The sequence below is a fragment of the Bactrocera oleae genome, chromosome 2, assembly GCF_042242935.1.
Source record: "Bactrocera oleae isolate idBacOlea1 chromosome 2, idBacOlea1, whole genome shotgun sequence".
Classification (NCBI taxonomy): Eukaryota; Metazoa; Arthropoda; class Insecta; order Diptera; family Tephritidae; genus Bactrocera; species Bactrocera oleae.
Window position 1 is genome coordinate 53,044,243 of NC_091536.1, and position 25,151 is coordinate 53,069,393.

Below are 25,151 nucleotides of genomic sequence, written 5' to 3' on the forward strand. Positions count from 1 at the left end.
TGCATATTGCCAAAATCTGGTAAAATTAATAAGTAATTTTTAACTTCGCTTTGCTTAACTTTGCTGTTCACAAACAAGCTCCATTCTTCAGCTTTGTACCTCGAGAGTTATTACAATAAACAATATCATTTTCTGAACAATAAAATTGAAGAATATTATTATTTTTCCCGATCACGACATTGTTTCTCTCATTTATTCTAGATGTTAGTAGCTTAGATCGTTCTCTTGAAACGAATAGGCCATGCTGATAGGCATAATTTCTAGGGAACTTAGTAGAATAATTTGACTTAAAAACTTGAGCAAATATATTAGAAATAGCGTTAATGTCTCATAGCAGGGTAAGTTTCCCAGCGGTCGAAAATTTAGAACCCGCACGAATTGGATAACTTTGTAAATTTTAAACCACTTCGAACATACTTCTAAAATAAATAAAAACAAGCAAGGAAGGGCTAAGTTCTGATGTAACCGAACATTTTATACTCTCGCAAAGTCAAATAGTATACTCGTTTGAGATTTCTTTGTGGATTGACTGATATTTTCGGTAGAAGGTCAACTATAGGCACTGGGGTCCACATATTTAGTACGTAGGGGCTTGAACAGTTTTGGTTCGATTTAGACAATTTTTGGTCACAAGGTGGCATACTTTAAACGCATTATTCACGCAAAGTTTTATTCCGACACAGTCATTGTTGCCTGATTTGCATAGTGGAAAGTGAAAGATCCAGATGGAATTTTAAATGGTGTTATATGGGAAGTAGACGTGGTTGTAGTCCGATTTCGCCCATTTACGCACTACATAGAAACATGAAAAGAACGTTATGCACCGAATTTGGTTGAAATCGCTTAAGCAGATCTCAAGATATAGGTTTTCACCTAAAAGTGGACTGTGCCACGCCCACTGTCTAATTTTGAAAGCGGTTCCTATAAAGTCATCTCATACCATCCCAGAGATAAAATTTAATGCTTCTGGCGTGTTTAGTGCTTGATTTATCGCGCTTTTAGTAGTTTTTCACAGCACCGTTATATGGGGAGTGGGCGGAGTTGTCACCCGATTTCACCCATTTTCACACCGTCGATAGAGATCCTAAAAACAATTGTTCCCAGTGAATTTTGTTATTATAGCTTCAGTGGTATAGGACATATGCACATTAAACTTACTAGGGGACGGGACAACGCCCACTTAAAAAAAATGTTAACTGCAGATGCCCCTCCCTAATGTGATCCTGTATACCAAATAAGAGTCTTGTATCTTGTTGTGGGGCTTAGTTATGGCAATTTTTTTTTTTTAATAATGGCGTTTTGTGGGCGTGGCAGTGGTCCGATTACGCCCATCTGTAATACCAACCGTCTCACGGTATCAAGAAACATGTCTACCAAGTTTCATAAAGATATCTCAATTTTTACTTAAGTTAGAGCTTGCACGGACGGACGGACAGACAGTCACCCGGATTTCAACTCGTCTCTTCATCCTGATCATTTATATATACATAACCCTTTATCTAACTCGACTAGTTTTAGGTGATACAAACAACCGTTAGGTGAACAAAACTATTATACTCTGTAGCAACAGGTTGCGAGAGTATAAAAATTTGTTACTAAAAAGTGAAATACTAACTTTAATATCTTTATTATAACTTGGCTAAGTTAATTGCGAAAGTTCCTGATTCATCTTCTCGAAATTAGATTTAGAAAATTTTTCAATAACCAAATGTTTAATTAATTTTTGTAAAAAAAAAAAACTTTTAGAAGAACTAAAGGAACACATCGAACTGCAGAAAATTTTAAGCATTTTCATCATTGAAAAAATCAAACCGAAAATTTTCGTACTTGTTAAAGCATAAAACTTGAGGCTTAAGCAGACTTTTTTTATTATACTCTCGCAACCTGTTGCTACAGAGTATAATAGTTTTGTTCACCTAACGGTTGTTTGTATCACCTAAAATTAATCGAGTTAGATATAGGGTTATATATATATAAATGATCAGGATGAAGAGACGAGTTGAAATCCGGGTGACTGTCTGTCCGTCCGTCCGTCTGTCCGTCCGTCTGTCCGTCCGTCCGTGCAAGCTCTAACTTGAGTAAAAATTGAGATATCTTTATGAAACTTGGTAGACATGTTTCATGGTACCGTGAGACGGTTGGTATTGCAGATGGGCGTAGTCGGACCACTGCCACGCCCACAAAACGCCATTAATCAAAAACAAATAACTTGCCATAACTAAGCTCCGCAATAAGATACAAGACTGTTATTTGGTACACAGGATCACATTAGGGAGGGGCATCTGCAGTTAAAATTTTTTTTTTAAAAGTGGGCGTGGTCCCGCCTCTAATAGGTTTAATGTGCATATCTCCTAAACCGCTAATGCTATAATAACAAAATTTACTGGAAGCAAATGTTTTTAGCACTTCTATTGACGGTGTGAAAATAGTTGAAATCGGGTGACAACTCCGCCCACTCCCCATATAACGATACTGTTAAAAACTACTAAAAGCGCGATAAATCAAGCACTAAACACGCCAGAGACATTAAATTTTATCTCTGAGATGGTATAAGATGACTTTATAGGAACCGCGTTCAAAATTAGACAGTGGGCGTGGCACAGCCCACTTTTAGGTGAAAACCCATATCTTGAGATCTGCTTAACCGATTTCAACCAAATTCGGTGCATAACGTTCTTTTCATGTTTCTATGTCATAGTGCGAAAATGGGCGAAATCGGATTACAACCACGCCTATTTTCCATATGACACCATTTTAAATACCACTTGATTCTTTCACTTTCCACTATGCAAATCAAGCAACAATGATTATATCGGGATAAAACTTTGGGTGAATAATACGTTTAAAGTATGCCACCTTGTGACCAAAAATTTTCTAAATCGAACCAAAACTGTTCAAGCCCCTAAGTACTAAATATGTGGACCCCAGTGCCTATAGTTGACCTTCTACCGAAAATATCAGTCAATCCACAAAGAAATCTCAAACGAGTATACCATTTGACTTTGCGAGAGTATAAAATGTTCGGTTACATCCGAACTTAGCCCTTCCTTACTTGTTTATTGTTTGGTATTGAAACCTCTAAATAGTAAATACTAGGCTAACGTTCTTTATTCAGTTCTTTTTACTTCTTTTCCCTTTTTTGACTTAATATTTTTCCTTTTTTATAAGTGCAATTTTTAAAATCGCCTGCAATATAAATGTTATTTTTCAGAACGATATTTATTGAGTTGACAGGACGGGATCTCATCAATAAGTAAATCACTGATATATAGAATAATTAAACACATTTGCGCGAAAATTTTGAATGAACATATTCCAATACATATTTGGGTATACTAATCTCATAAAATAATTTTAGAATTCCATAAAAAATAATTGTTTTGCGGAGCTGATCCAACGTGAAACTGAAAACTACTTTTCCGCAGGCGAGTATAAAATACGTTTAACTCAACCTGCAACACCATAAAAATTGCCTCAACACTTCAGCACCTACACGCCCACCCACGCCAGAAATAACTGAACCGCAAAAACTTTTCAACTCTAAGTACACTTATTCAACATAGACAGTCACAGCATTATACACATATATAAAGTTGAACGTGCGGCAACAGTCAGCACGCCAACCATGCCCCAATGTGCATGCAAGTCCATTGAAATAAACTTAGATATAATACAAATGTGTATACATATTTATATTAGCTTAAATGCTATCCATGTGCATCTGTATGGGAAGAAGTATTAAGAAAAGCTGTGTTGGCAACTCTTTGCATTCAAGTTAATACCACGCACACACACCTGTGCACATGCACCTAAGTAAAAGCACTTCCACACACACCCACTGGCACAGCAGCTTTATCATTGTACGTGTCGGACGCACGCCGCACCAAACACAATGGAGCAAGTGCAGCTCTAAGTACACTCCAAGCTCTGTGCAGCCATGGTGCTATATGGGATTAATCGAGTGTGTTGCTTGTGTAGTGTCTGAATGCGGCATACGGCGTGTGGCAGTTTACTCGTAAATGGATTCTTTTGGGAGGCCCACCATTCGGCCGCATATTGCATTATATTCTCTAAACCGCACACGACGCCCACAACGTTTATAATTCCGACCGCAGAAGTAATGCACACACATATATGTATATACATACATATTTATAAATACGGGTGTAAGCACACACAGTTAAGAGTGAGTTGAGCCGAGTTATTGAATCCTTTCAATTAACATTATCTTTTTTGTAAAATAGCTAAGCGCAAACTCCATTGTAACTACTTTAATGGCTGCCACGAGTAAGTGGTGGTGGCTTACGGTCAAGGAAATGACGGAATACATGAGCCCCACTAATTTTAATCAACAGATATTTCATTTTAATGTATGTGAGTTAAGAACACATTACATTAACTGGTGATGGCAAAAGAAAGACGTCTGAAAATAAATTATGTGCCTATAACATTTTTTTTTTTTTTGAATGTACCAAAAATGGTAAACCACATACATGTGGGGAATTGCGGACAACACGATCCGGACAAACCTACTGAATTCGACCCTGTATACTGGAAACTGACACGACGCTTTGGACGGCACGATTAAAGACGAACGAGAATGTATAGTTTAAGTCTGAGATAAAAAGATGCCCAACTCATCTCTCACTGGAAATGAGAGCGCAATTGCTAAACATCAAAACCTCCTGAGGTCGAGCAACTGTCAAAGTCCAGGAGGTCTGACGATTAACAATTGGAAAAAGAGGGGTGGCCAGATTGAAATCCTACAGAAAAATATGTAAACAGAGATATTTGCTGCTGCTGCTAAAGATCACTAACAAAAATTGGAAAACAATGAAAATGAAAGAAAACGCGAAATTAATAAAAATAAACATTGATTAATTGAGAGCTAATTCATTTATTCTTTTGATTAAGTATTGAAATCAAAAATCATTTGTTTTAATATATCACAAAGTCTCAAAAAAAAATTTAAATAGTTATTTCATGTGTTAAACGGATATATTGTATAAATAATAATTTTTAATATTTATAAGTGTTGGGTGCTTTAATTGAAATGCCCAACAACTTTTATACTGACTAATCTGACTACAATGCAAAACGTTTAAAAAACCCTAATTTTGAGTAAGTTGGACATCCCTTTATGTATGAAGTTATTGCGTTTTAAGTGTCAGTATATCTTTGTCATCGGTGCGAAAATGAACATTAAATTTTGTTTTAAAATTGGTAAAACTTTTACCGAAACGTTTCAATTGATGAAAAAAGTTTATGGCGATGATTGCCTATCCCGTAGCAGAGTGCACGAGTGGTTTCAATGTTTTCAAAGTGGTCATGAGGACATAAATGACGATGAATTCCATCGAAACTGTGAGTGAATTCATAAAAAATTGGCCGAAATCCTCATTGAAATTCATGGAAATAGAATTGGACATCTCCAAAACATCGATTTATTGCATTTTGACCAAAAAATTGGGCTTACAAAAGGTGTGTGCACGGATGGTTCCGCACAAATTGACTGACGACCAAAAATTGTTCAAAATTCAACATTCGAAGGACATCATTAAAGAGGCAAAAAAAGACCCGAACTTCCTTTACAAGATTGTGACTAGTGACGAAAAGTGGTGTTTTCAATATGATCCCGAAACGAAACGCCGGAGTGCTGAATGGAAGGCGCCGGACGAGCCGAAACCCAACAAATCGCGCCTGGAGAAGTCAAAAGTGAAAACAATGCTGATTTGTTTTTATGATTCCAAGGGTATTGTCCACAAAGAATTTTTTCCACCCGGCCAAAACGTTAACGCGGTATTCTACCTTGGAGTTTTGAAGCGTTTGGTGCGCAGTATTCGAAGTGGAAGTTGGCGTTTGTTGCACGATAATGCACCGTCTCATCGATCGACGCATGTGGCCGATTATTTGACCTAAAATCACATTTTAACATGCCGATGAAAGGAAAGCGTTATGCAGACGTGGAGGCCGTTCACAAGGCTTGCACCGGTATACTGGCGGCCATACCGGGCAACGAGCTAAAACACTCGTTCGACATGCTTTTGGACGATGACACCGAATCTTACGTATCCCCTAAGCAACGCATAAAACATGTTTACAAATTGGACGAAAAAGTTGTTCACCGTGTTTTAATACAAAAAATAGATGTATGTTGGAGTCTGATATATGATTCTGATTTTGTGAAACCACAGGTGACTATTTTTAGAGCAGCAGAGCAATCTACGCTGTTATGATTTTTTTATCTTTGCGATATATTTAATTAACATAAAAATTACAAAATTAAATCCCCACTTTCTTCAGGAGAGCCTGGGGGGATAGGACATATGTATCCCATCATCAAAAACAATATTATTACCAACAAATAAACCTAACGGGATACACATAATCGAAAATGTGCTAAAGCAACCAAAATCTGGTAAAATTAATAAGTAATTTCCAACTTTACTTTGCTTAACTTTGCTGTCCACAAACAAGCTTCATTCTTCAGCTTTGTACCTCGAGAGTTATTACAATAAACAATATCATTTTCTGAACAATAAAATTGAAGAATATTATTATTTTTCCCGATCACGACATTGTTTCTCTCTTTTATTCTAGATGTTAGTAGCTTAGATCGTTCTCTTGAAACGTTAAAGTCTCTAATCAATTCGCATACAAGTAGAACATCTTGAGAAATCGTGGAGGCGCTGTTGGCACAGAAAAAATTTCCACCATCTCTGTGTCCGACTAATCTGACTAAAAAGAGAGGATACGTCATCTAAACAAACAAATTATTTTGTAAACGTGTGTAAGTTTGATGAAATAGGATTTTTAATTTCTTTAGACTTTAGTTACAAAGAAAAAATACTTTGTTTATTATTTAAGGATCCTTTATTAATATAAACATTCAAATTAAGCTTAGAGTAAATTTTAAGCTAGGCAAAAGCTAGTTCGTTTATGCCATAAAAAACAATTAGAATTTTAAAATATTTTATCCTCTTAACAATAAATGTTTAAATACATAATTTTCCTTTTTATAAATAAAAAAAAACAAAATCTGACCAAGACGACTCCCTTGTGTAATACATGAGAAGATATCAATTCAATTCGCTGCGTCCTCTTTCTTAAATAAGAAGATATTTATTAAAAAAGTATTGGCTGAAAAGGAATAAGATCTATGAACGCTCGAAATATAGCGCACAAACTCAAGTAACTGTGTACGTTTACATTTCCCTTTCTAAAATCCGTACAGAGAACGAGTTATCAATAAAGACATACAAAAATTAATCTGACCAGTAATAGTTTATGCAACAAGTGTAGGTGTGACCGATGTCTATAAATCTATAAAATTCCTTATATGATATGTTAGAATTCTTATGCAAAGGACTCTTTCTATGTTGTATATAGACTCTCTTGTTCGTTTTCCCCAAGTTAGTGTATTCATTAATGTAATCGGACATAGGCTGATAGGCATAATTTCTAGGGAACTTAGTAGAATAATTTGACTTAAAAACTTGAGCAAATATATTAGAAATAGCGTTAATGTCTCATAGCAGGGTAAGTTTTCCAGCGGTCGAAAATTTAGAATCCAGACGAATTAGAGGAAATAATTCGGGTGGTATTATAGGACATTGATGAAAACGTGTTGAGGTGATCTATAAAAGATGTTAGGATACTCGGCTTTCTCTCTGATGCCAACATCACGACGATTTTCAAGCACTGTTTCTTTAACTTTTTCGGTAATTTCATCATTAACAGAGGTAGACCAAGAGGCAACTTTTCGACGACTTTACGACCTTCACTGAATACTTTGTACATCTCAAATATTTGTGTTGGTGATAAAGTAGACACCCCAAAACAATTCTGCAACATTTTTAACAATACTCTAGCCGTAATTTCATTACAAAAAAAACACACAATTTCAAGCATTTATTGTTAATTTTTTTTTGCATGGTAACAATCGCATCCCAAACTCAAACTAATTGACAAATGGAGATCAAACTTCAAACGAACATAAAAATGGTTGTACGAAAAACAATTTATCGAATCGGTTTACGCGCGCAGTTTAAACTACAATTATTATAATTTTTTTACTTAACATAGTCTTGCCATAAGTTCTGTTACAAGCCCTTATAAAAGTAAAACTATTATACATTTTATACATAGTTAATTATATTTCTTAATACATATGTATATTAAAGATATACAAATTTTTAATCGAAATGGTCGCCTTTTGATTTTACTTGGCTTGTCTCAAACGATTAGGTCATTGATCAACAACACGCACAGTTTCCATTGGTATTGACGACCCTGCTCGAACCGAAGATTTTTTGAGACTCTTCAAATTTCGGTGGGGTATTCAACAAACTGTGTTTTCCAACTCTGATCACAAACTGTATTCCAATGGATTCAACTTTGAACTTCTAGACTGCCAACCATCTGTAGCTATGATAATATTCCTTTTAAGGCACTATTGAATGGTTTTAACTTGTATGCTGAAGGAGAATCTTGCTAGAAGATCCACTGCTCTCCATCGAAGAGAGTATTATTTAACTGCTTTATCACGCCTTCTAAAACATTCTACTGGTACACTTTTGCCCCAATTTTAATCCCATTTTTTCAGAAGTGCCTTTACATTAGACTTCCCACTACGTTGAACCCTTGGAGTAATATTTTTCGCGTCTTTGGAAGTTCTTCGGTAAATTTAGTTTTTTTGCTAATTAAAAACTTCTTCAACAATGAACATTGTCAGAAAAGGACCAATTGATCCATGGTAGCCTTTCATAATTTCATTTCATATGAACACTTTTTCCAATTCCCATTGACATAATTTTCTGTTTTCGAAGAGAATTTCTGCGAATGCATTCGCGTACAAATTTTATAGCTTGTAAGATGTTGCAGAGTATAAAAGTTTTGTTCTCCTAACAGTTGTTTGTATCACCTAAAACTTTCGAGATAGATATGGAGTTATGTATATACAAATGACCAGGATGACAAGCCGAGTTGAATTCCGAGTGACTGGCTGTCCGTCCGTCTGTCTCTGCAAGTGTAAATGTTAAGATATCATAATGAAACTTGGTACACGTGTTCCTTGACGAAAAACTGAGGAAGAGTTTAAAGATCGACGGCATCGGACCATTGCCACGCCCACAAAACGTCTTTAATCGAAAGCCTATAAATTGCCATAACTAAGTCGCAAATTAAGAAACAAAACTTTGGTAAAACGAATCGTAATGACAAGGACAACCTGTGGTTTGAAAATTTTTAAAAAAGTGGGCGTGGCCCCCCGCTAATAAGTTTAATGTTTATATCTCTCAAATCATTAAAGCCATATCACATGAAATCGGATGATAACCACGCCCACTCCTCCTATAACGATTTTCTTAAAAACAACTAAAAATGCAATAAATCAATAACTAAATGCGTCAGAGTTATTAAATTTTACATCCAAGATTGTACAAGAGGGTTTTATGGGCGCATGTGTCAACATTGGACTATAGGCGTGGCACGGCCTATTTTTACAAAATGGGCGAAATCGCACTAACCACGCCTACCTCCCATGTTAAACAACTTAAAATTCCATTCGATTATTTCACTTTCCAGTATATAATCAAGAAAAATTTAATGTATCGGAATAAAAATCTGTACGAATATTGCCTTTATGGTATACCATCTCAAATTTAAATTTTGTCAAAATCGGAAAGTAACTATTCAAGACTCCAAATAAGGGAGAGAGCCTATGGCTGACTTTCTACCGAAAATATCGGTAAATGTGTAAGAGATATTATTGAAATTAGGAGAGAGTCCGTTCCCCATAATAATATGTCTGTATATCAAAATTTGGTTGAATCGAGTCAATATTTCTTTTACTAGTAGATCCCATATACCATACCTAATAGAAATATCTTCGAACTTCCGGTTGGCCTTATACCCCGTATATGGTATACCCAATATATGCTTAAAATGGATAAAATAGGGTGAAAACTTGCCCTAGCCACCATATATAATAACTAATTTCAGAATTTTCAAACATCCGGTTGACTTTACTCCTTATATGGTCAATGAAACTCAGAGGGCATATATTTCTATTAATAATATGTAGTAATACCAAGAATCGTGTCAATCTCCCATATACCTAATGAAAGACTTTCAAATTTCCGGTTGGCCTTACACTGAAATGAAATGAACGTATAATAGTCAATATTCATTAGTTTAATGCTAAAAATATGTGAAATTAAATTATACCACATATAATAATTTCCGTTATTCTAACAAACCGCTGAACATAAATAGAGTTGGTCTAGACATTGTGCTTAATGTCATGTCCCTAATATCATCAATTGCGAACTTCTGCTTGACTTTTTGCACATCAACTCAATATATTAAATTTAGCCTCTTCCGTTAAGTTTATGTCAGATATATCTCATTTGAGGGTGATTTTAATATAATTTTCGCTGACAGCAAGTAATATAGAATTGTAAAACTAATTGAGTATATGACCTACAACATAATATATTAAGCTGATTCAAAAAAAAAATTAAATTTCCCATTTAAATAACATGGAAAAACTTTTTCTTTAATTTTAGAATTTTGCAACTCTGAACCGTTTAACGGATTGTTGAACCGAATTTCCCCCTGCGGGTAGGTGGAAAAATTTACCCGCGGTAAGGCATGCCTGTCGTAAGAGGCGACTAAAAGCCAAATACACTATGACTGTTATTTTACCTTGCCTAGAAATATCAGCATAGTAATGATGTCAGAAATAGTGCTTTAATACTGAGCCTGAACTGATATTATAGATTTTAAATGAGATTCCAAATAAAAAGACATTTGAAGTTCAAGCGACAAATGTCACCAGTCATTGAGTAAGGCGGAGCTCAACTGGCATAACTTCGGCTACAGAGTCTTACCGGAGACTCGACTCTGGTACCACGGGGAGCAGAATGCCCTTGGACTTCGGTTCAATCTGCTCGTTGGGTTCGGCCCTTTGGGGAGTATCGTGGTGGCTGTGGTTTGAACCTAAATGCTGGAAGAACTGAATTTTAAGTTCAAAAAAAGAAGGTGCACTAGCAACTGGGTTCCATACCCGAAAACGGAAGAGGTTTTAGGTCGGCCTCGAATCCTACCAAGATGGTCAGTGTGCCCCTATACACTGGCCACTGGTAACCAAATTAATACTTGCAAATAGCTATTATTTGGGGCGCTTATCAACGCATGGTTTTGATACGTTGTGCTTTAGAGCACCGTGAGGTAAGGCCGTCGCCGGCAGGTCCTCGCGTAAAACACACCGGACGTTGTTGAACCAAATTATATTCTTATAGGAAACTTGACGCTATACAAAAAGGCTTTAGAACATTTTTCATTATCCTAACCACTTAGCAGTTATTCAACGCCAAAATTAAGGTTATTAAAAATTCCATCTGTTTTCCGATGATATTATCAATTTTTTTTAATATTTTTTTCTAAATCACATTTTATGGTGTGTTTAGATATATAATGGATTTAAAAATATACTTAGTGGGTGAAATTCACGAAAATTTTGTTGGTCGAAAATTACCAACAAATAAAGAGGTTCTGTCTGTATTTTTATATCAACACTCTATACACAAGCTAACATTGAAACAAAGTGCTTCCGTTACAATAAAAAAAGTTGAAGAGAAATGGTTGCAAGCTGAAAGCCTCCAAATTGCAAAATTGCGGAGCCCTATAAAGTACAATATATATAGAAATAATCATCAGGACGATATCGGACCACTAGCTGCCATACAAACTGAACGATTGGAATCAAGTTCTTAGAAAGAACATTTTGTATTTGTGAAAGGCATTATAGCTTCAGTTCAACCGAGGTTAACGGTTCTTCTTGGTTTTTATTATATTTAATTTGTATGCAGTGTCTACGCATGTATAGTATTCAGTTCAGTGCTTTCGCTTATTAACAATGGATTGGGGAGCTAAAGAAAATCGTATCGAGGTGATTGCATTACATAAGTATGGAAAAGCTCAAAAAGTGAAATTTATGAGCTTCTCCAAACACTTAATATTTCGCGAAAGATTGTTTATCGCACTATTGATCGTTTACCCAAACGTCTAAAGTTGATGACAGAAAAAGAATTGGTCGTCCTCGCTTAGTTCAAACTAATTCAGGCATAAAAACTGTACGATACATCAGAACAATGTCAAGACTTATTCGAGATGGTCATCACAACAAAGGTTCTCTTCAGAGAACGCGCCACGTGGCCAACAGCTATGAAAGTATCCCTTTTACAGATGAAGATATTTTCATTGTTGAATATGTTTTAAGTGAGCAAATGGGCAAAATCTATGCAAAAACTTCCAAAGGTGCAAAAATGTTATCCCAAGGTTTTATGTGGTCACCACGCAGCTGCTGTAATGTTTTGGTGGAGAGCCTCCTGTAAGGGTGTTACATCTCTTCACTTCTGTGGAAACAGTGTTAAAACTAGGGCAAAAGAGTACCAAGAGATGTTTTAGAAGGCTTGGTAAAGCAGTTAAGCAATGCTTTCTTCGATATAAAGCAGTGGATCTTCCAGGAAAATTCTGTTCCAGCATAAAACACAAAAACCGCCCAACAGTTGCTTAAAAGCAATATTCCTAATATCTGTCTGGAAGTCCAATTTTTAATCCATTGGACTACAGTTTGTGGCTATAGTTGGAGAAAATGGCCTTTGGAATACCCTGCTGAAATTTGAAGAGTCTCAAAAACATTTGGTTCGAGCAGCGTCGTCAATACTCAAACTGTGGGTGCTGCTATTGATCAATGACCGAATCGTTCGAGATAAGCCAAGTGAAATCAAAAGACGACCAGTATGCTTAATAATGTTTCACTTTTTTTATTGAAGCTGGCGAGTTAAATATCTGGAATATTTTTTTCAAAAGGGTTAAGGCAAAGTATTAACAAAAGGATAATGTCCGTGTTTTGCGTTTTAAAACTTCACTGGCTTTCTAAAACCATTTCACGCTTTACATTCAATATTTGACTATGTACTTTTGCTTTGTGAAACAAAATATTTGTCGCCCACTCAACTAACACCTTTTTAAGCACTTTCAATGCACATTTGTCCTCAACAAAAACAAAAAGTAAACAATAAACAAGCAACAGCGACAACAAAAAGTAACAACGCCAAAAGGCCTAAACAATATAACAAAGGGTGTCATTTCCGCCTGCAACAATAAAGTGCACCTAACGCCTACAGCTGTACCACCACCACTAACATGTACATCCATTCGTTCTTCATCTTAGTAATTTCAGTCGTTAGTACTTCGCTTCAACACTTTCCAACTGCCGACCTGTTGACCTAAGTGTACCTATCGAGCGAAAGGCTAGTGCGATTCACGTCAAACAGCAACCATCACAGCGTCCATAACTCGCTCTGCTTCTTCTTCTTCTTCTTCAATACATGCCCCCTTGTTTTCATCTCTTATATTCTTAGTGTGGGCCACTGTTTACCCAACAGCACCATCAGCAGCGGCTAACAAGCGCTCATTCATCATTCATTGAGGCTCACGCCCCGCAGTTCGCTGTTAAATGGCAAGAGTTTTTACACTAGTGAGCGAAATAATTGCAATTGCAACCGAAGTTTCAGCATGCAAACAATGCCGGCTTTGGTCACAGGGCTGAAAAGCTTTTTAAAAGGACCTAATAATATTTGCCAGGATTTTTGCACGAATACGAGTACATTGCGAACATTATTAACTGCTCGAGCTCTCCCTACCACAAGCTTGAAAGCATCGTTCCATTAATGTCGAACGTGACGTGAAATGGCCTGGTTGACGTAGCTGGCAAATCAAAAGGCCACAGCGGAGGCGGCAGCAACAGCAGCGAGCCGAAGTGTTGTGTAAATAATACGTAAAACTTTGTAGCCAACATTGTTGGTGAACGAGGCGAAGAGGCTGGAGAATAAGAAATACATAAATACAAAATCTAAAATATACAGAAATATAAATGCACACAAACCGGAAGACAGCGGCAGTAAGCGGTTGGTACGAATGATGCTGTACATTTGTGTTGATGGCAAAGACCTGTGCATCCAAACAAATACACTAACGTAAAGTATGGCTGGATCACAAATTCCATCAAAATATTAGGTGTAAAAGCAAACATTTTAACCCTTTTCTAAACAAAAAGATAACAAAATAGGCTACAGTATAATTGCTTTACTTAAGGGGTTACATGGGTTTCACGGCTTAAAAAAAAATATTTCTTATTGCCTTATTTAATTCTATAACACCTCTAGAATATTGTCCTAAATTCTCAAGTTGATACCAGTAATAATTTTCGAATACAGCTTTGCGCGCACGAGGTTTGGTATATGGTCACATAAAACTATGCTTTCAAAGTCGGTTGTCAAGATTTCTCGAAAACTACTCAACCGATGTTGATGAAATTTTATAGAGTTGTTTGAGATATAATTTACTCGTGGTTGGACGAAGGATTTTTTTTCAATTACAACAATAATTCAATTATCAAAAAACAATTTTAATTTTGTTGGAAAATTTAAACTTTTTTCCTTCGTTCAAGCACGAGTTTATGGTCTTAACTAAAACACATATATTTTTTCATTTTAGATGCTCCTGTCAGTAGTTATGCTGACAACGCGGACGCATCTTTTTTTCGAGGGGTCACCGGAAATAACCTTACAATGGCGGAGTTTTAATTTTTTTTTTTTGAAAATCTCAGAAATTATTCTTTAAATGTGTATTTTTAAGCCAGAAAAAATATTGAATTAAATAAATAATTTTTTATATACAAAAAAAATTATTGAAAATAGACCTTTTTTACCCGACGAAACCCATGTAACCCCTTAAGTGATCTTATGACCAGATTTAGGGCGCCACCGTATTTCCAGTCGAATTTTATAAAGAGGAAATCCACTAAATTCATTTCTGAAAAATTTTTGGATTTTGATAACCGCAAAACCTTAAAGTATTGACTGAGTGGCTACTTAAGGCGAGACCCTTATACCATGTTATATGTATAATCGGGCACATTATCTTTTAGTTAAAGTTAAGTAATTTTAATACCCTCGCAACACCTCCGTAAGAGGTTTAAAGTTCATATCTCATAAACCGATTAAGATAAGTGAACCAAATTTTATGAGAACAAATTCTTACACAGCATGATAATTGATAAAATCGGATATAACCACGCCGACTACCCGTATAACAGTTACGATAAAAACGACTAAAAGTCCGTTAGCTCACTAAACGGATTGCGAATTTTTTCATTCAAAAATTTTGGGATTAAGAAAATTGTATTTTTAAGTTTGAAATATTGAAAATGACGGTTCTGTGCGAGTCCTAGCTTAAAATAGTAGAACACGAAGTACGCAAACGAGAAAAAATGTTTATTCCAAAAAAATGTATATTTTTTACTCTTAATTATTCATATGCTTGAGATTAAAATTTTTGTTTTTTTTTTATTTTTGCGATTACAAAAAAAATTTCACATGGTTCTTTCACTTTAGAGTAAACATATATGTAAATCAAGCAGCAATGAAGTTATCAAAATAAAACTCTACTCTAATTGTTCGATTTAAGGTAACTCATCTAGTAAGATTTAAAAATTCTAACTTTTTCCGAAATTATCAGTCATTCTGTTACTCTAGCTTTCATGTGCTACATACTTGTATAACGATTTTCTGTAATCTAGCGTAATATTATGCCGAATATGTAAGTTGTCTCTGGAAAAATGTTTACAAATATGCTTGCAATTAGTCGAGACCTTTCCCTAGCCCCTGTACATAATTCCAGCTAACTTCAAACCGTCTATGTTGTTCAAAAAGTTTTATATTTTAATGAAATTAAGTGGATATGTTTTCTTAACCATAATGTGCATTATATACGAGTATATATTAAATTTGGACCCTTTGGTGATTTTATATAACATATATCTCACTCGAGTTATTTAGCTTGATTTTAGTATAAATATTTCGGACAAGCAAAATGTAGTAATGGAACTAGAAGAATATATGGCTAATAATTTAAGTTGATAAGATACCAAATTTTATCGTAATATATTCGTTTTCTTCCAATAATGCATATTAAATTCTTACACAACATTTTTAAACTCTGACAACATGCTACAGACTATGAAAACTATTATATTCACATGACGGTTGTTTGTATCACCTAAAACTAATCGAGATAGATATAGAGTTATGTACATGTAAATGATCAGGGTGAGGAGGCGAGTTGAATTCCGAGTGACTGTCCGTTCGTTTGTACACGCTGTAACTTGAGTAAAAATTGTTATTCCTTGGCATCGTAAGAAGTTTGTTTTTGTAGATGTGCAGAATCAGACCACTGCCACGCTCATAAAACGTTATTAATCAAAAACATATAAAAAGTTATAACTAAGCCGCATGATAAGATACAAAACTTTAATTTTATACAACGAATGGCAGTAAAAAGGGATTGGCCCCGCCCCAAATGGTATTAATGTATATAAGTCCCAAACTGTGCAAGCTATATCACCCAAGTTTGTACAGGACAAATCCTTTTGACACCTCTTATGACAGTGTGAAAATAGATGAAATCTGATGATACTTCCTCCCACTCTCCATATAACGGATTTGTTAAAAACTACTAGACCCGAGATGGTACAAGAAGGCTTTATAGAAGCCGGTGTCAAAATTGGATAAAGGGCGTGGCACCTCCCTTTAGGTGAATTCATATAGTATCTCTGGACCTACACGAACAATATCAACCAAATTCGGTGGGTAACATTATTTCGACATCCTTATGTTACAGTGGGAAAATGGGCGAAAGCGGTCAACAACCATTTCTCATATAACACAACTTTAAATTTCACCTGATTTTTTCACTTCCAGTATACATATCAAGCACCAATTAATATATCGGGATAAAACTTTGCTCAAATAGTGCCTTTAAGGTGTACCATTTCAAGTATAAAAATTGTAAAAATCTGACCAAAATTATTCAAGCTATCAGATACCGAATTTGTAAACCTTTTACCTAAAATACCAATCAATGTGTAATATAGGTATATAATTGAAATTCGCAAATTTCATATAGCTTTAGTGGTTTGTGAGATTTGTATTCACATAAAGTTTTCTTTTTTTCAAACTACGGATGCCTCTTCCTAATACGATTCATTGTATTAAATTACAACTTTTTGTCCTTATTCGCGGTTTAGTTACAGCACTTTACAAGTATTCGATTAACAGCATTTGTGGGCGTGACAAAGGTCCAACACCGGCCATTCGCAATACCAACCTTCTCATGGGGCCTAGAAACAATATATTGGGTATGAAGAAAAAAGTGAGCCACAGGATCAAAACTCATTATATTTAGAATATGAGATTAAAACCAAGATATATACCAATTTATTTCATATTTAACGCTAAACCACTTTATCCTTAAGAAAACTTTTCTACATAATTTAAATAAAATAGCATATATGCTTACCATGTTACCACCCAATTTTGTAAATATAACTCTCCACTAATCGACATTTTTGGTTGAGTATGCTAGAATAACGAAAATCATTATATATATACCTATATAGAGTATATGGTAAGTATTAATAGCGCTTCATAAATTATGATTCGAGAAGGTGAACTTGAAGACACTATTTGTGCAAAGTTTTGTCTTGATAACTTTATTTACTGTAAAGTGAAAGAATCAGAGGAAATTTAAAAGTGCGTTATATTTGTGCTCCAATTTCGCCCACAGTGTAAGTTAAAAATGTCTGTAATATTATGTACCGAGTTTGATTGAAATTGATTTAGTCGTTCGTGAGCTATAGAATTTCACCTAAGGGCGATGCCAAGCCCATTGTTCAATTTTTACAACGATTCCTTTGAAGCCTTTAAGACTTCTTCTGACCGCGTATTTAGTAATTCTGAACATAACCTTTATATGGGGAGAAGGCGTGGTTAGTATTCGAATTCATCCATTTCCACAGCGTTTAAAGAGGTACCGAAAAGATTCGCCCTCAGCAAGTTTGCTTATCAGAACTTTAGAGGTTTGTGAGATACGTCCATTAAAGCTATAATTGGTCGGGCTGCCGTGTACTACTGTGATCCCTTTGTATCTTCTTGTATCTTAATTTGTAGTTTCCACTTTATAAGTTTTCGGTTAATGGTGGACAGACAGCCAACCAAAATTCAACTCGTTTCGTCATCCTGATCTTTTATACACTTACTTTATAGCTCTTTCGATTAGTTTTAGGTATTACAAAGAAAGAAACTGTTATTCTTTGTAGCAACATGTTGCAAGGTATAAAAATTATATGAAAGATGTGAATGATCACTATAATCGATATAATATCATCAAAGGTAAATAACAAAATCGATTTTGACAAATAGAACTTATTCCTTAAAAACGGTTCGAGCTTTTCTTCCCGCTATTACTATATTGAGAGTATTCAGGAGTTCGACTATTTAGAAGGCGGTCTTCTAACCCTTTTGTGATTTTCCTCTCAAATCCTGAATTCAATCTTAAAAATATGATGATCCATCATATGTGTATTTACCCAGCAAAACTCGGTCATTCAACAGTTTTGCAAGCGCGTTAAAACCCATATTTTTATTTACGCTATTTACGGCACAAAATTATTTTATAATTTGAGAAATCACAAATCATTTGCTGAAATTAGCTTGTTATCTTAGCTACATTGCCAAAGCAGACCACCGAAACTAGCCGTTATTAAAAAAGAAAACGTCGACGAACGAGAAGAACACGCAAATGCAACAAAATTTGGCGCTAACTGTGATTCTATTATTTTTGGCAAATGGCCAAATCAATTTATCTGCTTTGAAACAAAACCCCCTCGCTAGCACGAACATTGGCTAGGAGGAGAAAACCAATAAACACACACACAATCACGCAATAAAACCTGGAAAGCAAGCTCGCTAGTAGCAGAGCAGAAATTAAGGCAAAACCTAGCAGATCAGGGTCTATTGAGTTGTCACATACGCGATACCACAGACACAAAAAAATCCGAGCTGGTGCGACACAAATTGGAAATGCATATGCCAGCAATGGCGGAGTTTGCACCGATATCAGGGTGAACATTGTAAAATAAATACAATAAAAGTGTATTTGTGTGGACTCGTGCATGGCTTGGAACGTGCTGCACTGCTATCTTCATTCGAGTCTTTTTGTACGCTTTACTATGCGCCCTTTGATGACTGACTGCGAACTTTTGCCAAAAATTGCTGATAACGGAGCCAGCGTTTTAGAGAAACAATCAAAAAATAATAAATGCATACATTCACACATTTTGTTGTAGGTAGCCACTTTTGCACTGCATGCAGAGCAATGAATTTATTTCTTGTATTTACACACATATATCTGTATGCCCGTGCTTAAATATCTAGAAAAGTTAACCTATTTGAGGCGTTTGCCACAAATTGTTGCTGCTCGTATTGCTGCAGGCTCTGCATAGAGCATGGAAATTATTTTAGTGAATGCTATTTTTGTTATTTCAGCTAAGATTTCTTTTAACTGCCCCCCAAACGGGAATTCGCGCGAATTTTTATATACATCTTTTTTGGGCTTTCATTATTATTTCTGTTGCTTTTGTCGCTATTCTATCGCAATTTGATAATCGCCGAGCACATTTTTCACAATTAATTTAATTTGCTCGTCATCGCTGGTACAAAGGCAACGCAACTTTACACTCAATAAATTTTCATGGCAGTCTATAAAAAATCCTTTTTTTGCATGTACATTTTCCTTCCACATCATGCTTCCTTACCATTAGTTGTCCAACATAATTGTTGCGCAATTGGATAGTGCCAAAGAGGTGTTGGAAGTCAATGGAGTTGATCTTGCGCACCGCCTGAAATGCTGCTATGACTTTTATTATTATTACACCCACGCTTGGTTAATTACGTGCTTTCACCTCATCAACTCAGTTACAATTCCTCTTCGCACGCCGTAATTCCATTTACACTTTTACACACACTTTTTATTCCAACCTAGTTTGGAATTTCCAACTTTTGATACTTCAACCTTCCCTTGTTTTAATTTGGCTTTCTCCTTATTTTGCATACACACCTTTACGTTCACATTCCATTGTACTCTTAAATACTTTACTATCGCTCCTCATCATAGCAGCAGTTAGAGCCCGTTTGCTCCTTGAGCCCTTGTGCAAATTCAGGCGAAAAACTTTCAGCCTTATATTCAATTTTGTTTTTTTTTTTATTTTATAATGTATGCATTTATTTTATTACCGCTGTTCACTCAAAAGCAGCAAACACTTCAGCGTTCGTTACAATTCAGCTACATTTTTCGCTTTAATTGCGTTCGTTTATAAATTTTTTATAAGCACATTTTTGGGCGAAAACACTCTGGAAAATTGCGCTGTTGACGAAAATACTAAAATACGGCACTAGAAGCGACTTAATTTACGATTCGACCCGACCGCGCAATACTCTGCTGCATTTAAACCGTCCGCACCGTGCGCGCACAGCGTTAACTTTAATTCCGCACTACTTCCACCAAACGGCTCTAAAACAATGTGGCATAGTACTAAGCGCTACACCGCTTATGCGTGCTTTCAATAACGCTTCCAGATGCGTGTGATGTGACGCACTAAAATACATTTAAAGGAAACTGTTCGCCCGCATCTTTACATTAAAGTACACAAGAGGCATATGCAGCATTGTGAGTGTGTAAATTTTATGCAAAATCTAATCTTTTTACACACACGAAACAGCAAATGCACAAACACATCACTTAAGCATTAACTGACAGCCAGCATCAACATTGCCAGCTCCACCAATATTAATGCCATTTAATCTCAAATAGTCACAAATTCGAAAACCCAAAAAGGACACAAACACACGCGTGCACAATGTTACGGTAGTATTAGTGACAATTAAGGTGGTGTGGGAGTGGTTGTTGTTGTTCAAATCAAATCACTACCAACACACAGTGGTCCTCAGTTTAGTACAGCCTACCTATATGTCTGCTATCTATATTTCTGGCCTTCTTCAATCTCTCTTGTTTCTATATGTTTCGCTATTTTCCGCTAAGTACATCCAAACTGTTCGAAATGCCGGCTATGACTGACTTCTAAAATCGCTTTCACAGCTTTGTATCAATTTCATTGCTCGTTTACCAAGCACAATGCGACAGGCCGAGACTTTGGCAGCGACGGCGACTGCTGCGTTGTTGTTCAGTGCAATTCGATGATATTAGCATTCATGCTTACCATGATAGTTCACTACAACGTGTCGTGCTGTTATTATTGTTACTGGCTTTGTTTTTGTCACCACTTGCTTTGCTATTCTCGGCTATCAGCTGTTAGCTTCGCTGCTGCTGCCTCCGGTATATCTGTCTTTGTTACTCTTTTCCCGTTTGCAACTGTTGCAAGAAGACGATCCGTAAACGCTCGCACAGACGCGCCGCTGCACACCTACAGCATTACTAAACACCTTATGCCACGCACCACCCACTTCGGCCCTGATTATTTCGCACTGCGCTCTTACCCATTGTGCTACTTTTTCTCTTAACTCAACAGTTCACTCTCTTTAATATCTGTCTGCCTGGCGTTTTTCTCGCTTTTGCTTAGTCGTTTATGTTGATTTGCTTGCGTGCGCACATACACACTCGCGAGTGCCCTTGTTGGTTTGTTTCTAGTGTGATATTAGGCGCAGTTACTGGTGTGTGTGAGGTACTAAAAGAATTGTCATACAGAAAAATGCACACATACACAAATTTAAAACAGATGCATTTCAAATACATATATCAATTCCTTATTTTGAATTTTAATCGAATAAAACCTGCTAAATATAATATATGGTACACGGAGTTCATACTTTACAAAAAATATACGGTAACGTAATAACGAGTACGAAGTTTTGCATAGTTGTTGCATATTAATTGTTTGGCGTACCTAATTTAAATTAGATATGTAACAATTCTGTTTCCTCCATGCTTTGATGCATAGAACTTTAAACTGGGTAAGTGTTGAAAGAGCTTGATATTTTTAATATGGCACCAAAAAATCTCAATAAAATATTATATATACAAACTATACTTAATAACATTTACCTGAGGTAACAAAAAACTTAACTAAAAAGTTTGTTAAAGACTGTATTGCCGCTAAATAGATTAAATAGTTAGGGTAAGACTAACTTAGGGGCTGTTTGAAAAATCTCTAGTAATTTAATTTTTGGTCATAAGACGTCGCACTTCAAAGACACTATTCATACAAAGTTTTATCCGGCTACATTGACTAGTTCCAGATTTGTATACTGGAAAGTGAAAAAATCAGAGGGAATTCAAAATTGTGTTAAGTGAAAAGGCTTTTGTCTGATTTCGCCAATTTTCGCAGCGTAATGTGGGACTGTCAAGGTGATGTTATGTATCGAATTTGGATGAAATCGGTCGAATAGGTCCGAGATATGGGGTTTCTCCTAAAAGTGGGCATTATACAAAATTGGCACCGCATCCTATTAAGCCCTCTCGTACCATCTCGGGTGTGAAGTTTTATGTCTCTGGCGCGTTTATTTATAAAATTATCGCTCTTACAGTAGTTTCTAACAAATCCGTTATATGGGGAGTGGGCGTAATCTGCATTCACATTTCATCACAAGGTGGGTAGGGATGTTAAAAACATTTATTCTGAGCGAATTTTGTTATTATAGCTTAAATGGTTTTAGAGATATGTACATTAAATTTATTAGAGGGTGAGGCCAAGTCCACTTTTTAATATTATTAAACCATAGATGCCCGTCCCTAAATTTAATGCGTTGTACTAAATTGTTGTAGGGCTTAGTTATGGCACTTTTCGGTTAATAGCGTTTTATGGGCGAGAAGTGTGTCCGATTACGCCCATCTTTAATACAAACCTTCCTTTGATGCCAAGGAACAGGTTTACGAAGTTTCAACAAGATATCTCAATTCTTACTCAAGTTATCGCTTGCACAGATAGACGAACGGATGGACAGACAGTCACTCGGAATTCTACTCGCCTCCTCACCCTGATCATTTATATATATATAACTCCATATCTTTCTCGATTAGTTTAAGGTGATACAAACAATCGTTAGGTAACCGTTAGGTAAACAAACCTATTACACTTTGTAACATATGTTACTACTATGTATAAAAATGTTGCGAAAGGATTAAACGGTCATTGTTCGACGAAATAGTGAATGGATTACAATTAAATTTAGTATTTTAGTATATCATATTATAGGGTATAGACTCACTTAGTTTTATTTCTATATTTTACTTCACGTCAGCGAACGTTATATTAAAATCAGGTTAAAACAAGAACATGTAACCGAACATTTTATACTCTCGTAAAGTTAAATGGTATACTCGTTTGAGATTTCTTTATACATTTTAATAATTAGAAGTAGGATCTGTTGCCTCAGTTATATACATTCACAAATGATGATGGTGATAGTTGGTAAACTAAATTTTCTCAAATTAAGAGAAATCGTTCCTGTATTTTGTTGTATACGCTTATAACTGATTTTATATAGAATGCCTTACAAATGTATTGAGGAGTATGAAAAGAAATGGTTTTTGGACAATGAATTACATATTTTATTTATTATATCGATATTATAATACATGTTCAGCTTAAAAATAATAAATATTAACAACTTTAAAAAGTATATTATTAGATTAATTTGTATATAATACTTACAATATTAAACATAAATTTTTATAGAGATTCTTATATTTATATACAAATTATATTTCTTTTCTCCTTATACTAGTGTGTTTAATTTCTATCAAATATTTATATTTACATAATAACAAATTATACATATAATTTAAATGTTTTTAATTAGATTATTTAGATATTTTTCTTAAAATCGTCTTAAAAACTATTGTCAAAATTGCTATACAATTCTGATTCGATTAAATTTGAAAAAAAAAAATTAAGAACTATTGCAATAAGCCTGAAAACTTAAGTTCGAAATAGAGACATAAATACTGTCATGATAGCTGTGTACTGTCTCAAAAATTGCATTAACATGGGAAGGATCCATGTTTGAAAACGCCCAATCAATTTGTGTACCGGCAGGTAGTTGAATATTCTACACCAAGCAGGGAACTAAAGTTTTTTTCTTGGAGCAGCTTTCCTATTGTAGTCCCTGTAGACATTAAATTAAAAAGGTAAAGGAAGTAAGGACTTCCTGAAGTTCTACAATTAAATGTCTGACAGAGAAAGCGGGATTTTTATATAGGACTAGAATATTAATATTGAAACCTTTAAACAAAACCGCTTCTAAAACTTTGCGGCCAGTATACATTTCCTTTACAATTTCTTTCAATTGAAATTTGTTCATTCAATTTTCATTTATATTGAAAACATATGTATTTTGAAGCTTTATTATATGTGGCACCCTGACTTTTATGAATAGTTATTCCCTCAGCCGGAACAACTGAAAACTGATTTCTTTCAATTGAAATTTATTCATTTCTTTTATATTGAAAAGATTTTAGAACTGTTTCAGTTGGGGTCCAAGAACTTTCTAGAGGATGAGGCTTTTTTGATTGTGCAATCAAACTAACAGAAGCTTCCAAAAATTTAAGCCACAGAATTGTTAAAAAGAACAATGGAAATCAATTTGCATAATTGGTCCAGCTGCCCCATTAACCAAGCCATCACACTTCTTTTTATATACTGTAATCATGTATTTGACGGAGGTTTTTAGTGTTAATTCATAGGGCAGTCCCTGCGTTTCAGAAGTTTTGAAAAGTTTAACTCTTTACTGAATCGTTTGCATTTGAAAGGATAGCTTCAGTTGGGATTCGACTAAGCTTAAGGGCATTGAAATTATTTGTCTCTTCATTGGACCAAAATAAATGTATGGCATCATCGGGAATTTCCCGAAATTAATTACTCGAGTTTTAATGCCAGCAAAAGGGCCAAAGCAAAGGCCTGATCCTCCCTTTGTCTCATTATTTCTGTTAATTCAAAGATCCAGGTGAAGAATTGTAACGATGGTTAAAAGCTTGATATATTGCAGATATCAAACGACTCTTTCCTACACCTGATTTGTTTTTAGGTGGTGCATCAAATGTATCAAATAGGTTCTTTGCTTAGTATTTAGACTTTGAACTAAAGAAAATAATTCCTCAACTGGAATTAAAGGGGGTAGTTTAATAAGTCTAACATTGCAATCAGATTCAGTGCCATTATCTGTTGAATC

General features: G+C 35.3%; 1 protein-coding gene across 6 annotated transcripts in view; it reads right to left on the bottom strand.

The window, feature by feature from the left end:
- The window catches only part of Dscam3 (Down syndrome cell adhesion molecule 3), a 188,613-nt gene extending 167,587 nt beyond the window's left edge, over positions 1 to 21,026 (bottom strand). For 5 of the 6 annotated variants that reach the window (XR_011398063.1, XM_036365031.2, XM_036365029.2 and 2 more), the window contains exon 1: positions 19,724 to 21,026. The gene's annotated coding sequence lies outside the window, so the exon portion shown is untranslated. The remainder of the gene's footprint in view (positions 1 to 19,723) is intronic. The other variant, XM_070113166.1, reaches the window with a different exon arrangement.
- Positions 21,027 to 25,151: the final 4,125 nt, after the last annotated feature.